Source organism: Hesperophylax consimilis, chromosome 23 (assembly GCF_061612785.1).
Source record: "Hesperophylax consimilis isolate HC1 chromosome 23, BYU_Hcon_1.0, whole genome shotgun sequence".
Lineage (NCBI taxonomy): Eukaryota > Metazoa > Arthropoda > Insecta > Trichoptera > Limnephilidae > Hesperophylax > Hesperophylax consimilis.
The window spans coordinates 17,404,612-17,421,954 of NC_142858.1; the positions used below are offsets into that span (position 1 = coordinate 17,404,612).

At 35.2% G+C, this 17,343-nt stretch overlaps 1 protein-coding gene across 1 annotated transcript in view; it reads right to left on the bottom strand.

Annotated features, from left to right (window-relative positions):
• Nucleotides 1-17,343, bottom strand: part of LOC149412392 (DENN domain-containing protein 1A-like) — a 66,233-nt gene that overhangs the window by 33,784 nt on the left and 15,106 nt on the right. The window lies entirely within an intron of this gene.

The window sequence follows — 17,343 nt, forward strand, 5'->3', positions numbered from 1 at the left end:
TTAAATTTTAATCAACAGCCATATTACCTTAACACGGGCATTAGCCTAGTATGGTTGTAAAAAAAACATAACAATTGTAATTTCAAGAAATCTATGAAATAATAAAAAATAAAAATTCTACGTTTCTTTTACGTAATAAAAACAATCATAATTTTAACTACAAAAATTAATAGAAATTATAGCACTTGTAAGTACATTATTTGATTATCTAGCTATTAAAGATTTTTCCTCAGCCTCTTGCCTTTTTACTTTTCAGTTTTTTTGTATTTATCACTCTTTCCGATAGCTTTTAGAATATCTTCCATTTTAAAAGGAATTTTTAAAAATCAATGCAGCTGTATTCTTGGAAATTGAATTTAATTTTAATTACTGACGAGATTGTTTCTAAGTTAAGTAAATTTCTTTCTTTTGTCCATTGTTGTGAAATTAATGAGAATATTCTCTCCACGTTGGCATTATGAGCCGGAATGCAAAAAAAAATACTGTGCAATTTTCAGCAATTCCGAATATAAATTCGCATTTGGTGTTTTAAAAAATTGTACCCAAAGTTGATTTGAATTTAAAAGCTTATCTTGTTCAGTTAGGTTTTGACTAAAAGCCTTTAAATTCACCCACTCGTCAAATAATTTTGCGTCGTCAATATCTATGTTTTTGTCTTTTAAATAAAGAACAGTGTCTTCAATAAGAGTCCATTCTGTGTTGTTATTAATTTTTGGCAAAAACATACAGTCAAATTTCTCAAATTGTTTTAACGGTTGCATCCATTCTTCAATGTACGTTTTGATTTCCTTGTAGAAGTCATGCGAGCATTTTATAAACTCTTGTTTCGTGTTTTCATCTTTATTTATAATACTCTGAACATTCAACGGCACGAAACTTTCCTTAATTCGGTCATCTAAGCTTTTTGTTATGAATACAAGTATGCTTCTGGTTTCAAGGACTGAATTATCACTTTTCTCTAATTTCTGTATTTTTGAGTGAACGGTGTGCATAATTGAGTGTATGAGAAATAAGTATGCCTCCGAGAGAGGATTTTCAAAAAACTGTTTAACTAAAACAGGTGGCCTTCCTTTCTCTCTGGCCTTTTCTTCTTTATGCTTTCAAAATAATCTTTTAATGGGCGGTAGAGCTTCAGGAGTCGCTCGACAGCTGGAAACAGGCTTAGCCAACGCGTCTTGGAATGATACAGAAGCTGTTTATATTCGACCTCAGCTGTTTCACAGAATTCTTTAAGAGCTTCGGTTCGTACTGTATAAGTGGCAAAAAAATTATAAATTTTTAAGATGATGGATTCCACGTCTACTAGCAGAAAATCACATCCGTGGTGCACTGCGTTGTTAATGACATGAGCAGAGCATCCCACACCAACCATGTTTGGGTTTAGATTTTCTTTCAGCTTGTGGAAAACATTGTTGGTTCCATTTCGTTATATTCCACCGAAGTTTGTATTGCAATTATCTCCAGCAAAAGCAATACATTTAGTCAAGAGGTCATGCAGGCCGGCCCAAGACTTTAAATTTTTAAACCCGGACTACAAATGAAACCCCGCCCGGACGCTCCCCGGACGCCTTCTAAACTAGGACAAATCCGGGGAAACCCGGACGGATGGCAACCCTAGATAAACATCTAATAGAAAAACACAATTTTTTTTTAGTCAAGTAGGTTAAATCCACTGTTTTGCAATTTTTTTAAATATATATCTGCACAGGAAGCCCTGACGGAAATTATTTCCCTTAAAAAACCTCTAAATTTTGACTTAATGCCTTTTAACAGAATACTGATAATATTTTGTGTAATATCTGTGGTCTGCTATAATTTTTTTTAAATATTTTTATAATGATGGCACACCATACTATAAGCCAGTGTTCCGCAAACTTTTTATGTTCACGGTACACCTAACTAATCAAGAAATTTTAACGGTACACCAAAGAAAAAAAAACAAGGTAAATTTTGGATAGGATTGGCTAGGCTTATTACGAATAACGACGAACTTTGAGGTTAAACTACGAAAGCTGCATCATAATTTAAAAAAACATCCCAGGTTTTGAATGGTTTGTTTGGCAATGCAGGGTTTGTCTAGCCGGGTTTGTCTAGCCGGGTTTGTGTAATTATGATTGATATTTATCTCATAACAGTGACAGAATAACCGCGAACTGTCACCGAATCGGTTCAAGAAGTGAATTTTAATTTTACGCAATTGATAATTAAAATGCATCTTTCTCCGCCGCCACCAAGCCAAAAAGTTTCCTTTTATAATAATTACGTCATATCTAAAGTTTTTTTTCTAAAAATTATTCGTAATAAGCGTGGCCACTCCGAACCGAAATTTACCAAAAACAATATTTTATTAATATTTATTATTAAAATCAATATAACTTGAAAAGATGTTTAATGCGAAATGTGAGCCTGAAATGTGAGCGAAATGTGAGCCTGTGTTTAACTGAACACAGACGATCAAAATTTGGAACAATCGTTGATAACGCTGCTCGCATCTCTTCGTCGATCGTCCTCAGGCGTTCTCTATTTTTTTGACTTTATCGTTGTGAGAGTTGAAAACTCCAATTCGCATAAATAGGTCGTGGCAAATGGTAATAGAATTGCAATAGCTCGCTTTGACAGCAGTGGATACTCATTTTTTTACGTGGAGCCAAAAATGTGCTAACTCTGTTTCAGAAAATTTTAATTTTAGTGTCCGATCAGTTTTAAGCTCCATGAATTCTTCCTGCTCGTTTATTGGTAAATGTCCGAGGGAAATGCTTTCCGAAAATGGATATCTTACCCAGTCCATAGGATGCAGGTCACACTTAGGAAAATATGAGTTCATTTTTCTGCTAACAGCTCCAAGTGTTTCACTATCAAAGCCTGCACTTTTTTTCTGAATCGGCAGCCATGACATTTGGAAACATTTCGTTACTACCATTGGTAGCGTGGCTGATCCATAGCACCAACTTAGCGCGAAAGCTTTCAATCTTGTCCGAAGACGTTAAAATGTTACAATTTCTTCCTTGCATTTTTTGTTCAGCTCATTTAATTGAGCGAATATGTCCGCCAGATATGCAAGTTTTGCTACCCATTCTTATTTTTTAAATAGAGAAGCAAAGTCTGAACCCTGGGTTTCTAGAAATGTCTAGGTCTCATTTTTCAGCTCGTAAATCCGAGAAAGCACTTTTCCGCGAGAAAGCACTTTTCCGCGAGAAAGCCATCGTACTTCTGTATGAAACAGAAGTGACTGATGATCTGCTCCCATTTCCTGACACAATGCATTTTTTTTTTTTTTTTTTTTTTTTTATATTTACTCCACACAGGAGGCCCTGAAGAAAATAATTTCCCTCAGGGCCTATGTCATCTTTGGGGATGCTGTGTGGAGGGTCTTTTTGTGGAGAGGAAGGAGTGAACATGGGTCTTGAAGAGTCCCATGTTGTAGGAGGGAGGAAACACAGAGGCCGGCAGTTCGTTCCACAGCCGAGCTGTTGAACTTAAGAACGAATCGTAGAAGCGACCCGTTCTCATGTGACAAGTGTCAACTGTGTACAAATATTGGGCGCGCGTTTGGCGTGTATCCCGACTACGCACCGGTGCCGAAGGGATCAATGACGCTAGTTCCTCAGAGCATCTTCCATTGTAATACCGATAGAACAAGGACAGCATACCTACCTGACGCCTGTGCTCTAAAGATTGCAGTCCGTTTGTTAAGATTGGGGAATCTATCAAACGGACCGCCCGTTTCTGCACAGAGTCAAGGGTTTTTTTCAGGTATTTAGGGGCTCCAGACCAGAGATGGCTGCCAAATTCGACCGTAGGGCGCACTTGCGATTTGTACAGGGTGAGCAGTTGTGTACTATTAAAGTATCTGCGGGCCCTGTACAGTACGCCCAGCTTCTGAGAGGCCAACTTTACTCTGGCTTCGATGGAGCCCCCGTACCTGAGCTGGTCACTTATAGTTACACCAAGCATATCAATGGAAGGCCTGTTCGGAAGATTGCTTCCGTTGAAGGAGACTAGATTATCATTTGGATCCCTTTTAGACGTAATCAGATAGGATTGGGTCTTTGAAACATTAAATTCGACGAGATTATTTTTACCCCAGGAGGAAATACTCTCGAAATAACCGTCCATTCTCTGCTTCAAAGCCCTCCGAGCCGTTGGAGTTTGTGTGCCCTTTGGGGGCTTATCAAACAAAAAGCTATCATGAACTGTACTGTCATCCGCGTAACAATGAATCGGTGCACATGTCAAAAGGTCATTGATGTGCAACAAAAACAAAGTCGGAGACAGAACCGATCCCTGTGGGACGCCAGCATTTATGGAGTGCGAGGAAGAGGTGAAACCGTCAGCAACCGCCTGAATCGACCTATCCCTTAAAAAGTTAGCAATCCACGTACACAGGGATGCGGGAAGTCCGTAAGAATGCAATTTGTTGACAAGTCCTCGGTGCCAGACCCGGTCAAAGGCCTTGGATATGTCTAGTGCGACCGTTTGGGTCTCACCGTGACGTTCCAGGCACCGCCCCCAAACATGCGTCACATACGCGAGAAGATCACCACACGAGCGGTTCCGCCGGAATCCGTATTGACGGTCGTTGATAATTTTGTTCTTCTCGAGGTATGTGAGCAGTTTGTCGTTGATCACACGTTCCATCACTTTGGCATTAAACAGACGAGAGTTCAGCGGTCGCGACTTGATTTAATTGACAATTTTGACGACTTCTTGTAAGACAGACAACAATTCATCAGGCAGAGACTTCGTCATCAGTGCCTCTCTGTGTAAAAAGCAATGTAAATTTTTAATATTAGGATTTTTTTCAGAAGCCCTGGTTATAAATCCCCTAATTTTTCCTGTCATAGCTGCTGCTCCGTCTGTGCAAATGCTTAAGCAATTGCGCCATTCCAAATTTTGTTCACTGAAGTACTGGTTTGTTATTCTGAATATTTCTTCTATGGTGGTATAACCAGGTAGTGGCAGACAAACTAAAAACTCCTCTTTTATTTCATATCCATCCGTGTACCTCACATTTGTGATGAGATGCGCGTGACCACTGATATCAGTAGACTCGTCGACTTGTAGCGCGAAAACTCCACTTAACCTTAATTTTTCAATTAACGTTGATTGAATGCCGGTGGATATTTCATTAATACGACGTGAGATCGTATCTGCTGACGCAGGTATTTTTTCGATTTCCTTAGCTGCTTCTTGGCTAATCATAATTTTGACAATTTCTTTGCAGACAGGTAAAATTAAAGTTTCAGCGAGAGAATGAGGTTTCTTCGATTTAACAAGCATATTAGCGATCACGTAGCTTGCTTTTTGCGCTTTGCTTGATGTATTGAAAGACGAACTCATGAGAGTTACCTGTTTCTTAGACTGGTATTTCATACGTTGAAAGAAGGCTTTATCTTTGTGAGCCACCGATGGGTGTTTAGTTGTTAAATGTCGTGAAAGTTTACTGGGCACCATCGAATTATTAGCCAAAGTTTCTCCACAAACAAGACATTTTGGGATTGGGCACGATTCGTCACCGCAATATATAAAGCCATAACGCACATAGCTCTCATCGTATTTCCGATCAAAAAGCTTAGGTTTTTTCTTCGTTGACTCTGCTTCTTCTTGGGAATCATTAGTTTCACTTGACAAACTTGCGGTACGTTTAACGAATTTATCCATTATATACACGTAATATGGGATATTTTTTTGCAATTAAAAAAGTCAATTAAGTTCGCGACGACACAACCAAACACTAGCATTAACGAATGACTACTAAACAAGCGGGCGCAACGTCGCCGTCGTAATTCGTAATGTTATGTTGTCACGCGCATGCACCCGGATAGCTCGTGCGCAATCACGTAATAATGTAGCAATAGCACCCCACTTATGTAGTGTAGCACACGTGATAATGTAGCGTAGCGGCGTATCACACGGCCACTTTGCAGCGATCGAGTCCCACCCACGCCACCTCCGGCCGCCGCGCCGCACAGAAAAGTAAAGACCGATTTACAGAGCACTTTGTGAGAAGTGATGCGGGACTCGCGGCACACTTACAAATGGTCACGGCACACCAGTGTGCCGCGGAGCACACTTTGCGGAACACTGCTATAAGCTTTATTTACAAAACTTTATTTGTTATTTACATAAAGGAGAGGGTCTGTGGTGAGCGGGCGGCATGGTTTTGATTTTTATACAAATCAACATTTTATTCCCAGAGTGATGCAATTTTGCACACTCAAATAATAATAATAATAGTCGAATAACTTGTATTGACCGTTTTAGTGATTCGTTTGTTCGATTCGATTGTTTTGAAATCCCCTGATGGGCGCTGTAACCAAACTGCTGTCCAAACATGAGGAAGGTCACCGTCTACATTATATTCAGAAAAACCCTGCACAAAGCCTGGGGAATATCGGGTTCTTCAGCTAGTTTCATCGATATGTGCTTCAAAAGGAAACGCATTCCGAAGAATGAAAGAAAATATCCTCAATGGTTTTCCAATGAAATTATTAGCGATATAAAGCTAAAGTTCAGACATTTCAGAAAATGGAAGAAAACTGGACTAGTAAGAAAACGTGAAATGTTTTGTTATCTTAGAGCTAAAGTTAAACGCAGTATGCAATTGGCCCATACAAATTACATTAACATCATTGAAAAAAACATCAAATCTGATCCCAGGTCGTTCTGGAAATATGTCTCATCCAAAAGAAGTGATGGTGGGTTTGTCGACCATGTTACTTGGAATGGACAATCACACTCGGGAATTGATATTCCCGAAGCATTCGCGGACTATTTTAAATCGGTTTACAGTCAGCAAGTTACGGATTTGAGTTCATTTATACCGGGGAATCATCATCAGCAGCGCAGAATGTTGATATTACTAACATCACAAAATCTGATATGTTAGCTGCAGTTAAAAAACTCAAAGCGAAAACATCATCTGGACCTTATTTTATTCCGTCATTTTTATTAAAGGGTTGTATAATATAGCCTTTATTAATACCCCTACTTTACATTTTTCTCTTAGTACGGGAACATTTCCTAATTTGTGGAAGATCTCTAAAGTTACACCATTACAAATGCTTGGATTTGTGCTATGTAACTCCAGACATTTCTGCAGCTCTGCCGTGGTTCTCTTGCTATATTTTAGCCTAGTACGTAGTATTTTGGAAAGTGGCTCAATAATATGGGGACCCGGGGATGCTACGTACACTTCAATGGTGGAGAAAGTACAAAAGAAGTTTCTACGATATCTTTATCTTAGAGACTTCGGGTACTATCCTTATTTATACCCATCAGTCTTCCTTTCCGGAATGCTGGGTATCGATAGTCTTGTCAACAGGTGGAAAGCTGCGTTGCTGATGATGGCCTATAACTTGTTGAACGGTCACATCAACAATCCAGAAATTTTATTTTACGTCCCTGATAACATCGCAAGAACGCATAGGCACAAACCATTCATTCTTCCGAGATGTATGACTAACTTACCATTAGCAATGCCTCTCGGAAGAATGATAGTCCTTTTAAACTCACTAGCCTCTGACATCGACATTTTCCACCTGAGCATTAATAAATTTAAATCGCTAATTAGGCAATTATGATTGTGTGTGTATTTGTATAATGTATCTTTGTTATTGGAATTTTTTATTCCGTAAATATGCATTTAAAATATAACTATAAATAAATCTAAAGTAACTGATCAAATAAAAGTTCTGTTTATAGCAAATTTATCGAAAGTTGTGTCAGCGTCAGTGGCGGCTTGTACTCCGTGAAAAATTTGTGGTCCGCTAAAAATATTGCCAGTCTATCCCTACTTCAGGTCAGGTAAACTTCAGCATGAAAACCTTCAGCATGAAGGGCACTAGCAAATAGCAATTTTGAAGCTTATACCGACCTGCTGGAGTGATCGGTATGAGAGCTGGAAACTAAAGTGGCGCAATCTCGACGTACAGTTTAAGAGGCATCGGCGAGCGCCGTTCACGTTTCGGAAAAATTTCAATACTATGGTCAGCATCCATGCTCTGCGTGTTAAGATAATTGGTATTCCTGGATGACGTTTCTCGATGAGCGATATGGAATTCGCTTGCACCACGTGACTTATGACACGTGATATTAAGAAGGAAAATTCGAGCCAGTTGAATTTAACTTAATTCTAAAGGTAACAATATAGTACTACTCTTATTACTGTTATTTGCTTTGATTTTTATCAGTTAGTTTAGTTATTTGCAGTGGTACATTTATATATAACGGTTGATAATTATTATTTTTAGATTGACTGAACTGCTCCAACACTCCTTAGAGCTAGCAGCCAATGGTCAGAGTTAAAATTTAATTTAATGTAATCAATAGACAATCCAGTTTAGATTTTGACAGCAGGAGGGTTCCTTGTGAACACATATTTTTATTTTGTGTTTCAGTTTTAAAGAATTTTGTTTGTATATCGAGATAATAAAGTTAAAAAAAATCACTGAATCTATCATTTAAAGATTCAAAAAATTGAAATAACACTTTTAGTCTCAAAATGAATTAATAGTCATTGTAATAAATAGTGAAGATAAAACCAAACAGATGCAATTTTAAGTTTAAATGGTCATTGAGGAATAACTGATCGGTGAGTAATGTTGTCTATAGGTAACTATCCAGATATATGTATTATATAGTTTAACATAATAATTATATAGGTACCTACCTACTAGACAATATAAGACAACATGGATTCATTACCTGATAATGGATTGTTATGCCATGTTACGCTTTTCTCCTTCTAGTTTCGGACAGCGTTACAAAGTTCATCATCAGGGCAGATATATATATATATATATATATATATATCCCGCTACATTTGTTGCGTCCGACCCCTAAAAACTCCATAGCATTGTAGCGTCCACCGACTTACAGCGTCCGATATACGGACGCTGCAATGTTTTGACGTCAAAATTGGCCAGAACGATGCTTACCCCATGTAGAATCGAATGGCAAAAATTTTTGTGGAAGCAAAAAATCTCTCGGAATGTCTGGAAACGAATATTGAACGTTTGACATTTTGCCGACAGGTTCGCTACACAATGTATATATCGAGCAGTGTATGTTTTTATTCATTTCTACGATCTTGCCGCGTCCACGAAGTAATATAATTTTCGATACATAACGACGATCTTGCTGCGTCTACGCATTACGTCGATAGTATTGCGTCCTCGAGACCGATTACGAGTAGATATTATTTAATATACATAACGACGGTCGTGCTGCATCCACACATTATTTCGATAGTACTGCGTCCCGTGGCCATTCACGAGTGCATTGTTATGTATTATTTGAGCGTTTGGTTGAGTAAATCATCAGATTTGGCAACATTGGGTTAATTTACAACGATGCCGCTTGACATTCAGAACTAAGAAGCGTCCTGCGTGGTTTTTAATGCATAACGACGATCGTGCTGCGTCCACGCATTACTTCGATAGTATTGCGTCTCCGTGGCCATTCGCGAGTACATTTTTGTATATTATTTGAGCGTTTGGTTGGGTAAATCATCAGATTTGGCAACATTGGGTTAATTTAGAACAATGCCGCTTGATGCTCAGAACTAAGAAGCATCCTGCGTGGTTTTTAATGCATAACGACGATCGTGCTGCGTCTACGCATTACGTTGGTAGTATTGCGTCCGTTCACGAATAGATATTATTTTTAATACATATCGATGGTAGTGCTATATCCACGCATTACATCGATAGTATTGCGTACCCGTGGCCGATCTAGATTAGGTATTATTTTTAATTAATGAAGACAATATTAGCGAAATTCAATCGAACATCTGAAACGGAAAAATCTGAAAAAGGCACTGTCACATTTGGGACTCGAACCCAGGACCTTTGGGTTTCCGAGCCGTGACCCTACCAACTGAGATAATGTGTCCCTATCTGATTCGGTCATATTTACTGTAATATACTTCGACTAAAAATTACCAACAGAGTTGAAGTTACTCCCAGTATCGCCCTGGTGTAAGACCACCATTCAGAATTGAAACTTTGCTCCAAGTGGCTTTAGCCGTGTTTAGTAACTAGATCTGAATAGCCAGGTACTTCCCCACCTTTCTCTTCCCCATCTCTTCCCCTTCAATATACCCCAATTGGGGATGCCATAGTCTCACTAGCTCCAGACGGGATCAGTTGGGACTCTTGTGAGATATTCACTATAAAAATAAAACATACTTAATCTTAATTTTCTTAACGCATATTTTTATTGGCTGTTATCTTTATGTATCATTGCAGGATTCAACTCGAACTAAATGCTATCTGGATAGTGTCTTGGATACATTTATCAATTTTTAATTAATATGCAACACCTATTGACTTTTCTTCATGTCTAGGATGATTATTATTTTATATTATATCTCTACACTATGTTTTCAAAACTCGTATGAGCGGAGTTTACACAAACACACTATTTTACATTGAAATCATTATCGAACGAAGAACGAAACAATATTGTTTTTTCAAGAACATTCGGTGGTAGCGAAACCCGGTCGAAACAAAATATAAAAAATAAAAGTGGTGTTTACAAAGTTATTGTTAAATTATTATTTAATTGCTAAGAAAATCGATTTAAAATTCTCTAATACCACCTCATAACTTTTCTTATTGTTTCATATTATTTATTTTATTTCAGGGAAATCAACAGTTTACAATGTGGTTCATTAATACATGTGTAATTTACCTAACTAAAAAACCAATTACAGATTTCCTCAATATACTATTCTATTATGTATCTAAAAATTTAAACACTATACTTACAAGAACTAAAAAATACTAAATTTATCGAAGAAAACAAACACTTTGTAGCTTGACATTATACAAAATGAAACAAATACTTTGTTTTAAAAGACTCTATTTTAATTTATATTTCGTTGACCGGTTTGGATTGAACACAAATATTGTGATAAATAAATATAAAGTGGTTTAAAACAAAGAACGGTTTTATTTTGTAAAAAATATAACGTTATTCAAGAGGGAGCTTATTTTAACATGAGGTTATTATAACATAATATATTTCATTAGTCATTACATAATATAATTACATTTTATGCAGTTTGGTACACGTTTAATAGATTTTAAATTGAGTTTTTAAATTTATTTTGGTTACATTGAAGATAGAATCAGAGAGAATGTTATTATACATATGTTTAACATATTCTTCTAAGACAAGTATTTTTATTTGAATTGATTTTACAGTGTTTTTCTTTAAATAGATTACATGAGCGTGTGTGGCCGTGTAGGTACTTTCAAATCAATTCTGCTTAATAAACTCCACATATTATGTTTCTGCGTATCATTTCTTGGTATTATTTATATCTAACCTGTTTTTATTACTTTTATTGTATTTTCTTGTAAGGTTATTAAGAGTTTTTGTAATAATATTTGCAATATAAATATATGTAAAAATATATAGTTGTCCTCTCCTAAGCACAAGCATCTGATTTATCAGAAAAGTGATTGAAATATTACATAATATTATGTAGTAAATATTGTAACGCTAAAGATGTTAAGAAATATATGTTAAAAAAAAAAAAAAAATATTTTTATTTTTAACTTAATGATAGTAATAAGTTTAACTCATTCAGGGCCGTCTGTTTCAACGCTAGCTATAGTAAAAGTAAGAGTAAAAGTAAATGCTAAAGTTAAATTTCACCAAAATGCGTTTTTCAATCAATTTAACTCCTGGTTTTACGTCACTTTTAACTTTTGTTTTAACTTCCCGAAATCCGAGAGTTACTCGCGAGTTATTGGCGATTCTCGAGTTACTCCGCCATTTTGACATATTTGACAGTTCTATACGTAAGGTTCTTCTGTTGAGTGTTGTTACGAAACGATTATTAATCATAATTAATATTATCGAAGATGACAGTAGTGAAGATGAATTCGTCAAGCAAAATGTTTTACAGTGAAAGCCAAAAACATTTCGACCCCGTGTTAATAATATGGTCATTTGGGATGATTCCGAATTTTTGGCACGGTATCGCATGTCGAAAGAGCTTGCAAAAGCTTGTGACGGATCAAATTGAGGGAGATATTACGACTACTGGAAAGTAAATTATATTTTTTCCGTGTAATATCGTATATATTATAATAGGTCGTCATTTATTTTTAAATACCACAGAAATATTTTTCTAGGAACAAAACAATGTAATAAAAGTATATCTTTTTTCATAAACTTTGGTATAAAACTTATTATTATATTAAACCCTGTATATAATGTTTCAATATACATATTATAATTGAAAAGAAACTATGTAATAAATATATAACTTTTTTTACAAAGTTTGGTTGGAATTATTAATCAAAGGAAACTAGCCCCTCCAATACTCTCAAGAAATTATTCCTAAAACTATAAATCGATCTTCATCATGTAAGTAAAAATTAAATTCTGAAATAAAAAATTCGAACACAATAACAAACAAGAAGTCGGAAGAGGTTATAATGACGCACAACAAACTTCTGTATTTTGACACTATTTGACAGTCACTTAACCAGAGATCATATTTAATCTTCGGTGTGGCCGTACCAAAAAATAATGCCGTGCGTTTTTCCACGTAATTTCGAGGAATATTCTGCTTTTTAGACTGGCCACACTAGTAACTGTTACTTTTGCATAAAGGCACTTGAAACAGCGCGCGGTCCGATTTAACATCCTTGTTACTTTAACTGACAGTTAAATTTTTAACTTAGCTCACGATTTAGCATTCTGTTGAAACAGACGGCCCTAATTAAAATATTACAATTTGAGGTTGAACTAATTAAGTTAGATATAAAAACAGATATTATTATATTGAATACGTAACGACAGAAGTGCTTCGTCGATAGTATTGTATCCTCGTGACCGATCACGAGTAGATATTATTTTGTATACATAACGACGGCCGTGCTGCGTCCACGCATTACGTCGATAGTATTGCGTCCTCGTGTCAGTTTGCGAATCTGATAATATTATTACTCCAGCGTCTGGACGGTGTAGGCCCTGTGATTGGTCAAATTCAAATTGTGTTTAAATAAGACTTTAAAGATTAAGACACCATTTCATACTGAAATAGAATCGCCACATGTAATACGATATTTCTTAAAAAATATCGATTCTGCTCATACAATTTTTGGATAATATCGAAGAAAATATGTCTTAGAAAGTTCATAATCCATTGGATTAATTACATTACAGTGAAAATTATCCACAATTACGTGATTACGTTTGACGTTTGACGAAAAAAGCAGGCGTTAATTCAATATGGCCGATTCCCGATACGCATCGCGGCTAGGTGGCCGACAGAGCGCCCCTCTGGCGGTGAAGAAACGAATCAAATGACTGGCGCGTATATTTAAATATGCAAAATTACTTGAACATCAAGCATTTAATAATAAGATTTCTTCTGGAAGTTTAGTTCTACTTTGCAATGGCATTTTTCATTATTATTTATAATTTTTTTTTTGCTTATTAATTACATCTGATTTTATATTGACATGTTTTCTAATTTCTAAAATTTCTAAATTATTTATTTGCGATGCTTTAATCCTGAGTGAAGTATTTTAAGACCTGAATTTTTATCGAAAGTGTGATTCAAAAGATGATTTGCAAACTCATATTCACTATTTCCATTTAGAACCCTGAGATATTTTTTAGTTCTGACTTCAAAGTTTCTATTGGTTCTACCTTTGTAAAATAAATTACAAATCCAGCCCAATTGAGTTTATAAACTCCTGATTTTTTTGTTTGATTTTCGCAATCTATATTATTAAGAATATATTTATTCATTCTGTTATTAGTGTAAAACGCCGGTTGAATAGTACCAGGAATGTTTATATATATCATTTTAGAAGTGTCGTTATCCACAAACAGAATTCTACGCCATTGTTTATTTATATCTTAAGAACTAGGGTAAAAATACCGTTTGAAGATAATATGTTTAATTATTTTATTTAGTATTTCAACTATCAATTTATTAGAATAACCGTTATTAAATGTTATTTGTCTTATGAATATATTGTTTTATGGTTATATGCAAAAAAAAATTTCAGGTCTTAAAATACTTCACACAGGATATAAAGCATCACAAATAAATAATTTCGAAATTTTAGAAATAAGAGAACATGTTTATAAAAGTAGATGTAATTAACAAGAATTTTTTTTTATAAACTCTCTTTTAAATATTTTCCCACTTAACTGGTCTTTCATATTGTAATTCATAATTCTTATAAACCCAGCCTACTCTTACCCCTCCCCCCTCCTTCCACTTCTTTTTTCCAATTGTAATCTATATTTAATTTTTGACTTCGGTGTATACTTCGTTCATGAAACATGTATTGGTTGTATATAATAAAGTGAAGTTAAAAAAGTTATTTGTTTTTTAATAAAATAAAGTTTAATCGGATAACATTATTTTATCTATTTCCATTGTATATCAATGCATACGTACATAATAAAATGTAAACATTATATTTATTTATTAATTGGACAATTTGCATGGCGCCGCTTTTGTGAGATATTACCTCAGGGGCGCTATATTGTAATAATCTACCTTTATATATAGATTTTTACTCTCCTGATGAAGGTGTATATATAATCTAACTTTAAACTTTATTAGATACAGTAACAGTTTTAGGAAAAGAATAACCACCAGTTGGAGTAAAATTCACACCTTTTAATTAAACCGACTGCTAATCACATTGCACCATTACCCTCCTTTTATCCATAAACACGGGTACAATTAATCAATATGTAATAATGTATTATTTCAGTCAAATTTGTTGTAACTATCTTTAATTGTTGTGACAAACTATACGATATTGATTCAACTTATAGACATTGACGGTTGTAACACATATTTAAGCACTGCAAGTCTCCTATGAGCAAATTATATTAGGTACCATAACAGTTAATATCAGTTGTAGACATGTAGTCAATAATAGTGTTTCATTTGAAATAATCCATCACAAATACGTAAAATTTCATTTATTCAAACAACTGTCATTCTTATTATGCCTAAATTGAGCATGTTATTATTCATTAACTCCTTCCTGTTCCGTGTTTTAACAATATATACTCACCCTCTCTCTGTGAATGACCTAATATCTATCTATTAAATGTAACTGTTGTTAATATCACTTAAACTGGGCGCAGCCCAACCAAGTGCCGCCCGCAGGGCCCAGCAGCAAAAACCCGCGGAGCGGGTTTTTAACTGCTAGTATATACATTGTTATGTATTGTTTGAGCCTTTGGTGATGCAAAACGGTAGATTTGGCAACATTCAGTTAATTTACAACGATGCCACGTAGCACTCAGAATTAAAAATCACCCTGCGCGGGTGGACATTTTTGTAAGATGGTTTACAGTAGACGGTAAATTGATGTCCCGACCTCAAAAGGGCCGACCGCCCTCTGCAATGGAGCGAACTGGCGCGTTATGAAATGATACATTTTTATTCAGGATATCGTTGTAAAAATGATTGTCGCACGCCTGCGCCCAGTAGGTACTTTTGAATACAAGATGCAACAAGATATTCATTCAAAATTCTCACTATCAATAGACAGTTTTTTGTCAGGTCTGGTGTGTTTCTGGATGTCAAAAAAATAAAACATTTATATATACATATATTTTTTTATATACAGCACAAGAGTCTCAACCGCTCCCGTCTGGAACAGCGAGACTGTGGCATCCCCAATCTGAGTACTAGGGTGAAGGTATTGGGGGGGGGAAGAAGATGGGGAAGAGAAATGTAGAAAAGTACCTGGCTTTTTATATCTGGTCACCAAACACGGCAAAAGCTTAGAAATAACGTTTCCATTCGGAATGGTGGTCTCACACCAGGGCGATACTGAGAGTATATTTCACTCTGGAACGTGCTGCAAACACACTTTATATTATGTTTAATGTATTAATTGTGAAATAACACAAACAAATAAAAATTTATTTGCGCACGCCGGGTTTGACCGTCAGATTTACGGGCTTCGGATTGCGAGTCGAGAGTCTTACCTCTCAACCACAGATGCTGTAATTAATTAATTAATTCACTATGAACGTGAAAACTTCACCAGAAAAGTAAGAAATATTGTGTGTTGTTTATTTATTTGTTAATTTATTTATTACACCTAATAGACGTTTACATTCTAGTTTAATAGTTGAGTATCGCAGTTATTATAAATTCTTCAAAATTAAAACAATAGAGAAAACAAAATACAATGAAAAAAAATTAAATGTTACAACAAAAGCGTATAATAAAATAAGATACATTGGTAAAAATGATAAGAAGTCTCACATAAGTAGATATTCAAAGTAAACAAAAGATTGCAAAAATTATAGATGTCTATTTGTCTCGATATATAAAAGAATTAAAATAAACAATATTTATATTGATTAATTTTAGGGTGAAATATATCTCCCATATCAGAATAAGTCATGTTATCCTAAGGGGTTTTATAATATAAGGGGCAAAACAACGGCCTAAATGTACCTTTTGAAACTCTCAAAACAAATCCAAGAGTCTTAAGGGCCTTATATACGGAAGACGTAAAAATTAAATCGACCTTCAAAACGCCATGTAACAAACAAATAATATACACTCGGACGCCAGAATAAATTATTCAGTATGGACGTGAAAACTTTATTAGAATAGTCAGCAATATACGGAAGACGTAACAATTGAATTAGAGTGAACGGACGTGAAACCTATATTAAAAGGAACCTTCAATATATAAAAAATATACACCCGGACGTGAGTATGTACGTGACGCTAGAAATGTATGAAAGTGTAATAAACATCAAAACCTGCATTATTATGAATATTAAAAAAATATGATATTAGCGATTATTGTGAGTAAAACATAGTGCAATATTCACAAAAACAATCTAAAAAAAAGAACTAGAAGTGCTGGACGCCCAAAGACGGATTTACGCACGGACGCAATAAATGTTGTGGGACCTATATATATATATATTTATTTTTATTATATTTTATTTTATTTTATTTGGAAAACCAACAGTTATAATCATTACAAGGTATGGTGTAGTAAGTGTTAAATTATTTAACCAATAATAGGTTTTCACTAAGGTATTTTAATTATTTAGTGAACATATATAATATTTATGTTAGAAAAAAAGTTACAATTAGCCTATAGGGATGGGATGGCGGAAGGGAGGGGGATGGGATGGATCTAGTCTGTGTAATGTGTAACATGTACGTATGTGTATTAATAAAAAAATAATAATGATAATATAATTATTTATTGATTTTAGGTTTGAAATTGTGGGGTGCTGAGTTAAATAAGTCTATTTTACTGTATGAAGTATTAAAATTGTATGAAGCACGGTGAATAAAAGCAT